Source organism: Corvus brachyrhynchos, unplaced genomic scaffold (genome assembly GCF_000691975.1).
Source record: "Corvus brachyrhynchos isolate BGI_N302 unplaced genomic scaffold, ASM69197v1 scaffold407, whole genome shotgun sequence".
NCBI lineage: Eukaryota > Metazoa > Chordata > Aves > Passeriformes > Corvidae > Corvus > Corvus brachyrhynchos.
The window spans coordinates 883087-892606 of record NW_008239056.1 but is presented as its reverse complement, the minus strand read 5'-3'; positions in this window follow the sequence as shown (position 1 = coordinate 892606).

Sequence of the window (9520 nt, the reverse complement as noted above, 5' to 3'; positions counted from 1 at the left end):
CGGAGCGAGGGTCGAGCCGGGACCAGGGGGCCAAACCCCGCAGCCAAAGCCCGCCGACAAATCCCGCGGACAAACCCTGCGGCCACCCCGCATCACCCGGCGGCGACACCCGCTCCGCACCCCGCACGCACCGAAGATACTCGCTGCTGGCATCTCCCTACACTGCTCCCTGCGTATCTCCCCTCACATCTCCTTGCACTGCTCTCTGCATATCTCCCCACATATTTCCCTGTACATCTCCCTTCACTGTTCCCCACACGTTTCCCTGCACGTTCCCTGCACGCTCCTCACACATCTCCCCGCACATCTCCCTGCACATCACCATGCACAGCACCCTGCACTGCTCCCTGTATGTCCAGCCTTCCCCTGAACACCTTGAAGGGGACATGGACACCTTGTCTGTATCACAGGAATGTTGGAGGACATACTCTACCCTTCCATATGTCCCAAGTCTCTTCATTTACATCTCCACTAAAGCTGGGTGAGTACACCTATATGGCCGAGAAAACCTGGGCACAAAGCACAGCTCTACCATGCATAGATAGATTGTGTAGTTTCATTACAATACACTCAGTTGTTTTAAGGAAATGCCACAAGGACCTGAAAATTTTTAGCTTCTTTTGGGAAGACTTCTGTGCTCATGCATGATGTAATTGTGCGCTCATGCGTGATGTAATTGCGTGCTCATGCGTGACATGCAGGAGGTAATTGTGTGTCCATGCATGACATAATTGTGCCTTCATGTATGTGGTAATTTTGTGTTCATGCATTATATAATTGTGTGTTCATGCGTGAAAAAATCAAAGCTAACAGCCAGAGGCCTCATCTTTTAAATCTTTGGGTTCAGCACCCAATGCACCTCTCTGTCATCTACACCACATTTTTTTCCTGTATCTATACTGAAGACAAGGCAGCCCCATGTTTGCATTGTTATGGATGTGGCAAGTGACCCTACCTGGCCTATGTGGAGAGAATGCCAGAGAGAGAACTTGCTCTGCCATGGAACTGCTCTCGATCAACACTGTGAACTGCTCTCGATCAACACTTCTGCACAGAAGAACATGTTCCTTGGCTATCAGCCTGATGAATACGTAGAGCCAAGGAACATTGTTTAAAACTGATAGTAGAATGCAAAGTGAATCATGGACCATGGGCAAAAAGGTTGGAAGAGGAACAGAGCTCCATGAGCCTTTTGAAAATAAGACATTCTGGCACAAGGTAGAGAAATGAAGAATTTCGTGACCATCTGGAATGGTTCTGTAGAGATGATGTCCAGAGAGTACTGGTAGAAATTAAGACTTCCCAGAAAGGTGTAAAAGACACTAACCTTTTCTCTGGTGAAGGGAATAGATGCTGTAGAAATCACTTAGGTTGAACAAGAAAAGGCCTCAACAGCTTTTAGGAAATAAGAGACTGCTACTCTTACAGGATGCAAGTTACATCTGCCAACTTTATACTCTCATTTTTTTTCTTTTTTAAATACTTTTTTTGATCTGTCTCTATCAAGTAGCTGCTCAAAACCCCACAGAACAATTCTGAGAACAAGAAATTCACAGCAAATAATGTACCTATGTGTTTGGAAGGAAGAACATGAGCCAGGGAATGGAGTTCCTCCCTAACTGAGCTGATGGCACCTTGCTTCTCTGATGTCCTGAACAACTGCTTAATTTGCTATTTTCAGCAGCCTCAAAACTTGTTGTCTCTTGTCTTGACCCGGCCCCCACTGGTACTGATGTGAAGCGCCTCTTGATTTTCATGAGAGCAGAGCAAGACTTTCACACAACATTTTTGCCCAGCAGGAGCTCTTCTGCTGGGAGCCAGATCCCACGGGACATGCTCAGCTGCTGGCAACCCGTTCCCACTTCCACTGACGCCCCTGGCAGCCCTGTGGTAGTAACAGGATAAGGCATATTTCAGGCAAGTCTTCACTTGGCAGGAGGTACTTCTGTACCTGAGAAGGTCAGGTCTTAGGACTTCATCTCCTCTCACAAATACCTGCTGGCTGCCCTTCATGGTGTGCAGAATCCATGCACAGGGAATGCATGAGTACACCCCCTGCCTGGATGGGAGCTGGGAAGAGGATTAGCTCCGCATACAGCTCAGATATAATCACAAGCATATCAAGTTGTAAAGCATCACAACTTACACAATTCTGAAAATAAACATAACCATTTTGTTTCAAGCTGTTTGGCAGCCAAAAGGCTAATATATTAATAACATTTGACCAGCAATAGCCCAGAACAATAACTATGGAACAACAGATTCTATCACTTCTGGAAATAGCCCTCTTTGGAAAAAAAGAAAACATTTTCACAAGAGCCACAAACCAGATGGAGTAGCTTCTTTAGAGGTGTTCACAAAGTGGAAGCCTGGTGTGAAACCTCTGAAGTCAGGAGGGATCTCCTGTGGGTGGGAGACTGCCCTGCCTGCTGCTGAGTGGGACATGGACCCTGTGGATGCTGCTTGGTCCAGTTGAATACATGCATTAATCTGAGCCTATCTTTCTCAATCCTGCCTGTGTTTATGCAGTACCTTTCTCTGCCAGTAGATCCATTGGTTTGTTAACTCCTGCATGCGGCACTAAGCAACATGTGAGCAAGAATGGCTTGTAGCCAACAGCTTGGTATTCTGGCATCTGACCTTGTTAAGAAAGAGACTGGATTGTCAAAGATATTAAACTTGAGCACAGTGTTATGATAGAAATAGTTGAAATCCACTGATTGCACAGGATGAAATTCACTGGTCTTCACTTGAGAATACGAATCCATGCCAGAGACCAGGGTCAGATTTTTTTTTTTTTTTTAATCAGAACAGTACGAATAGCAAGTTTTTGATTAAAAGTTCAGAAATGTGCAAATACAACGTACTTCAAGGAGCTGGCCTGACCCCATGTACCTGTGCAGGAACACTGAGCAGCCAAGTTCATCAAGGATGCATAGAAAACTGCAGTCCCTCCTCTGAGATCTTTACTAGAACCTGGTGGTTCACCTCAGAGCAGCCACATAACACCAGTGAGCTGCAGCCTCCAGTCACTGCTCAGACAAGCTCTGGTTCTCCACTCACTGGCCAAGGCTCTGCCTGTCCAAAGAACCTCTGGCAAATCATCCATACAAGAGGAATGCCCTACCAAAAATTGGGCCTTCATATTTAAAGCATGTGTGCATATACTGGAGAAAGGAGAAAATCACAGGACTAATGAGCTATGATTAAGCTCAGAAATAATGGTTTCCTGTTCTAACACAGCGCTCTGTCTCTTCTTAGTACAACTACCTCATCCCCAATTGTGTCTATTAAAGACAATTACTGGGGGAGACAGATATGTGTAACCAGATGTGGAAATAACAGTGCCATACACAGTTTAAATTCTTTGGGCCTGAACAAGTTACATTTTTAAAAAATTGTGTGTGCACTGTGGAGCAGCTGTCAATGGGGAAATCCCCTTAGCCCACTCTAATCCTACGTTCCACAATCCCCAGGGATTAAACAAATGCACTAACATTATTTACTGTAATGCTCCCTTCCTGGGGGGCTTCAGCCCATGAAATCCACTCCAGCATTTGCAAGTGCCAGTTGTGAAATAGGATGTGCACATTCTATATTTGGTAGCTCACAAGTACCCTTTCAGTCGGGTCCAGAGTGATGAAAGGACAGGAGTCAGGAATTCAGCCCAAGCAAGTCTCAAAGGGACCAGGCTCAGGCTTGGAGTTCATTTCTCACTGTGCAGGTCTTGCACAGGCACTGAGGCATTGCAGTGACTGCTGAGAGGGGACAGTGATCTCAGGACTGCTTTCCTAAAATTAAAGATGCTGCCAAAGTATTAGTCCTCCTATCTACACTCTGGAAGTATGAAATGAGGCTTGAAACCCAGCTACACCAGTAGAGCCTCACATACCTCCTGCTTTCTTTTCCTATGATGAAATATGTGTTCAAACCTGGGTACAATCCCTGTGAAATTAGTGGCAAGGATTCAATTAATCCAGGTACATCATCCTCACAGTCCCAATAAGGGCAGTGGCAGTGCAAACTGCACAATGCCATCGAACTCCTGTAATCATCTGGGTTCAATTGATGGCCACAATGCTCAGCAATAACACATACAAGTTTCAGGCTCCCAAGGACCCTCTGACATATTTGCAAGGCTGGCTGATTGCTCCATCTCTTGCTTAAGCTTCCCATCCAAGTTTATTACAGCTTCTTCAAAGACAGTAAACATTACATTCTATATTAGGCTGTCCTTGCCTTGAATTCATATACAGTTTAAATTCTTTAACTTGGGTGATTGTACCAACTCAGCACTAGTTTGAAGCACCGCTGCCACAAATGAGCTGGCAAGGCACAGCCCCAGGGAGCACCCTCTGAGGCAGCCACTGCTCTTAGTGCAGGAGATGGTTTGGCCCCGTGTCCTTCAGGCACAGCAAACAGCAAAACTTCAGAGGAAAAGCAGTTTCACAGAATAGCTGAGGCTGAACCTTGTGAGGTCACCTGGTCCCACCCGCTGCTCAAGCAGGCTCACCTAAAGAAGGCTGCCCAGGGCTGTGTCTGAAAGGCTTTTGAATTTCTCCAAGGATAGAGACTTCACAACCTGTTCCAGCACCAGTCCCCCTCACTTGGAAAAGTCTTTCCTTATGTTCGAATGGAACCTCCCGTGCTTCAGTGTGTGCCCTTTGCCTCTTGTCCTGTTTGTTGCTGAAGCTTTTGCACTGACATGATGCCTCAGGCTGGCCTGTGAGTCTGGCTTTGTCACTGTAATCACCAGGCCCGTGGAGCTGTATTGTGCAGAATGCAAAGGCAATTCCTCTCCATGAGATTCAGAGAATTGCTTAGGGTGGAAAAGACCTTTCAGAGTCCAATGTTAACCCAGCACTGTTAAGTCCACCACAAGCCATGTCCCGAAGCAACACATCTTTTAAATCCCTTCAGGGAGGGTGACTCAACCACTTCCCTGGGCAGCTCATTCCAAGGCTTGGCGTCCTTTTGGTGAAGAAATTCTTCCTACTATCCAATCTAAACCCTCCCTGGTGCAACTTGAGGACATTTCCTCTTGTCCTATTGCTATATTAATCCAACACCTGACTCTGCTCCCATGGCACTGCATTTACAAACATATCATTTCATCAGCTCAAACAGAATTGTTTTCCAATTTACAGAAAGATCATCACAATAAAAGCTATACTCATGTTACTGCTCGTCATCCTGCAACAGCTTGCTCACTGCAGTGAAGTTCACTCAGTGATACAGGCAAGAGTGTACTCACACAGATAAGGAGAATCCTGCACACAAACATGCCAGGCCCAGGCTCTGAGCCTCTTTTTCAATTTTTTTTTTCATACAGTTTACAGCCAGGAACATGAGGAAGTACTTGAGAGGGAGTCAGGGAGAGGAGCAGGGCTTCTGTGAGCAGCAGGCCCTGTACTGCTGAGGTTAAACAGGCTCCGAAGAAGGCATTAGTAATCTCCCATCCACCCCTCTTGCTCCTCCCTCCCTGCATAATTGCAGCTCATTTGAGACTGCCTGGAGTGTCAGCTGGCATTTTCTGGGCTCCCCAGAAGCAGTAGCTGCCATTCAGCACCACTTTTTCATCTCAAATCTGTTTCACAGATTCCCTCGGGAAGATGAGCACTGCTCTGAACTACACCCAGAATGGCAGTGAGGACTCCCACTCCCTCTCCTGGGTGCCCTCGAAGCTCATTCACAAAATCCTGCAGCCGTCATTCCCACTGGTACCCCAGGCTCCCAGAGGAGCAACAGCATTGCTGGTGCTGGGCCCTCCATCCACCCTGGTCAGGGAGGAACACCCTAACCTGTCCATTAATATCTAATTACAGATGGCAGTAGCAACCTCAGGGACCTCTGTAAGAGCTACTACTCCTGTACCAAAGCAAAAATACAACTGGGTTCCTCATGGGGGAACTTCACAACTGCTCCCCTCATGTTTCTGGAGAAGGGGACACCATGATTCTGCCCCTCAAACACAGGATAAGGATTCTCACTCTGCCTTTCCTACAGTGCCATAAACAGACTTTTCAAGGGGAAAAAAATTTCTTATTTCCTATCTCACTGTCATTTTTAAAATTACTGAATTCTGTAGCATTCAATGGATTACTATTCACAAACACGTACCTGCTCCTCTGGCAGAACAAACTGAGTAATTTCTGTTTCTGCTGGAGCCTTCGGCATGCAGACAAAAACATTTTTTATTCATCAGTGGTAAAAGGCTACAGCCATTTGACTTTAAACACAGACATGCTTCTGGGCTCTCTTCCAGGAAGTCTGTGTCACCCAGGCTTTAGATCGATATGTTTGTCTGCAAAGTCACCCTTTTGATCCGTAATTTTTCATTTTGACACAAGAAATGCCTTTTGGTCAAACTTCAGCACTACATTAAATTCCAGGCATAATGGAAATGGGAATCACATTGCTATAGCCATGTGAAGATTTCCACAGTTTGGGGTTTATTTACTCATGGGTTAATTTACTCTGCCATATATTTGGGACTCAGACAATGCTGCAAATACTGTTCTGCTGCCTCATCTGAGCTCACTGTCTCCTGCCCAGTTTGGGGTGGTCTCACTGGCAGTGGCAGCTTTATAAAACACTTTGTATGTTTCGTTGTCCAACCTGCAGGAAATGTTGTCGTGGTTTCAGACTGAGGACATGGAGCATCCTCCCAGCCTGGTCCTGTTGTTCACCTCACAAAGGCGGGTCTGGGCTGCTGGGACAGCCCCTCACAATGGGAGGGGAGCTGTGCCCAGCTCATGGCCCAGCTGGCTCAGCCTCGTCACCCCTGGCACACCATGCTCTGTTTGCACAACTCAGCACAGGCCTTTTCTTTCCAAGGTCAAGGTTTCAGGACATGGGTGGCTGGTTTTTTTTTCCTCTATTTTTTTTCTTTTTTTTTTTTTTTAAGGTGCCAGGCATCCCATGGAAGGATAACCCAAAAAGCAGGAGAGATGGGGAAATGATCCAACATGCTATTAATGCGAGAAGCGGGTTTGCCCAGCCTTCCCTGCCTGGCTCCACACAGCAAGGTTGGAGCAAGGCTTTCCAATGATCTCACTGCTATTTCTAACCAGACACAGCTCCTGTTGTGTTCCCAACACGCTGGTTTTTGGTTGCTGAAGTTTGACCCGAGGGAGGATGCAACAGACACTCAGGAGAGTTGCAAAGCGCTGAAAGTGTTATTATAATCCAAACAAAAGCCATTATTTTTAGTCCCCATTCATATCTTAGCTTTCAAAAGCAAACATTTTCTGTCAGCCTCTCAAAAATACATAAAATACATAACTCAGAAATACTGCTAAAACTGAAATTTTAGAAGAAATGCTGTTAAAGTTGATTAATTTTTACACTTATTTTAAAGCAGTCACGAAAATGTCTGGATTCTGAATAACTGGTTTGACAAGCCAGAGAGGTCAGAGAACTCTGTATTTAATATGGCAAAGATTTTCAGCAGTAACACATCTTTTAAGTACATTAATTGTAATATATTTTTATTACACAATTAAAAGGGCCCTCATTTTAATCCTCATTTAATAGCTCCTCATTTCATCGAGGTGTTATATTTAGAGGGAGGCAGCTCAGTTTTTCTGGAAAAAAAATCAAAGATCTTAAAGCAACTCAAATGGGCCACCTAAAAATTTTTATGTTTTCAGTTAGGACTTGTGTCCAAAATAAACAACTCTTTTGTCAACTCACCAAAAAACCCCAAGCCAAACCCACCTCCAGCACAGCTATGATCAGATCATAAATGTCTCAATTAAAGTTCATTGGCTGGCACTTCAGGACTTTAGCTATTAATTAAAGCCAAAATCACATTTATTGCCTGAGTGAGTAAGAAGAGGGGGTGGGAATTTGGGAGGTGAGCAAACATGTGGCCTGCCCAACACAACCCTGCCCTGAAGACAGCAACAAGGGCAGGATGGCACACACAGAACTGCCTGTTCCTGAACAGAAAGGATCCGGTTGTGTTGCTCCATGTGTGTTGTTCCAGAAGTGAAGATGCACAACAGCAATCCTGGGACAAGGCTCTCCTGTAGGCCTCTCCCTGGGAATTCAGCACGGAGCCTGTGAAGGACCTTCCTCACAGACACACAGGAGCTAGAAGGGAATATTCCAGTTCTGCAGAGACTGAAGTTAAGCAACTGGTAAACTGCCTGGATGTGTTATAGCCACAGAGAACAGTAGTGCCAGAGCTTTATTAAAATACCTGGTTCACAGTCCTGGGTTCGTGGCACACGTTTGGGCAGGACCTGACTGCTCAAGTTTACAGGATGGAAAACCTGCTTCAGGGAGAACCTTAGTATCACAACTGGTTTTGACCAGAAACAAACCCACAGACTTCTGAAAATCTCTTCAAAAGCTTCAAGATGGCTTTTGAACCAGTAGAAACATTTTGGTTTGACATTCCAATGTGAGACGATGTAGGGAGGGGAAATCAAAATAGGGTGTTTCAAAGCTGGAACTTTCATCCTCAAAAGCCTCCAATAAAGGTGATGGGATTTTGACAGCACTCTATTTTGCAAGTAAAATAGTGTCTACATTTTTCTAAACAAGTTCTAAACTGCGTTTCCTGTTTTTATATCAAAACATACTATGGCTTCTTTTGTGGCTTGCTAATAACATACTGCACAGCCATTTTGTACAGACCTCCCCAAACACCTCATGCACACACACTTCCAGCCCCTGCTGAGAAAGGCAAACAGCCTCCTGCCCAGTCAGATCCAGGCCAAGTGTGGCACAGGAAACAGCAAAACCAGCTTTTTCTTAAGCATCAAAGAAAGCAGCAAGTTGTTTGGAAGAGGCTCCTCTGCTCTGCCCAGATAGCTGGCTATTCCTGATTTTGCAATACAGTGACTCTGCTCTTTACATATTTTAAGCTGTCTGAAAGTAGCAATAACCGAAGTGATGTTACACAGAGGCAGAAGAAATGCCCTCGCACGTGTGTCATGCTTTGCACAGACCGATAGATTAAGAAGCAAGCAATCAGGGTCAATTCTTGTGCAAATGGTACAATCTCACGGAAAGGGTGGTCAGACATTGGAACAGGCTGCCCTGAAAAGTGGTGGAATCGCCATCTCTGAAAGCATTAAAAAATGTGGATGTGGCACTTGAGGACATAGTTTAGCAGTGAACATGGCAGCGCTGGGTTAATGGTTGGACTCTATGATCTTACAGGGCTTGTCCAACCTTACCAATTCTATGATTTTAACTGCACTAAGCTTTTCACAGCTGCATTTGCTTATTGCAGGATTCGGCCTGTCTATCTGTGAGAAGTACATCAAACCCAGCACCTGTGGAGAAAGCACCAGCAAGAAGATTCCTCACACCCGAGCGCACCCAACACTTCCCCTGCAGCATCACAGCGCAAATACCAGCTTTGTTTTGGCTGTGATTCAGCCCGTTCAGGACACGGGTCCTGAGGCAAAACGCCGAGAAGTGTCCTCTGCAATTCCGTGGTGCTGGGGAACACCGGGACCGGCGCTCGGGGGATGCTCACTCACAGGCTACACCGATGCCACCC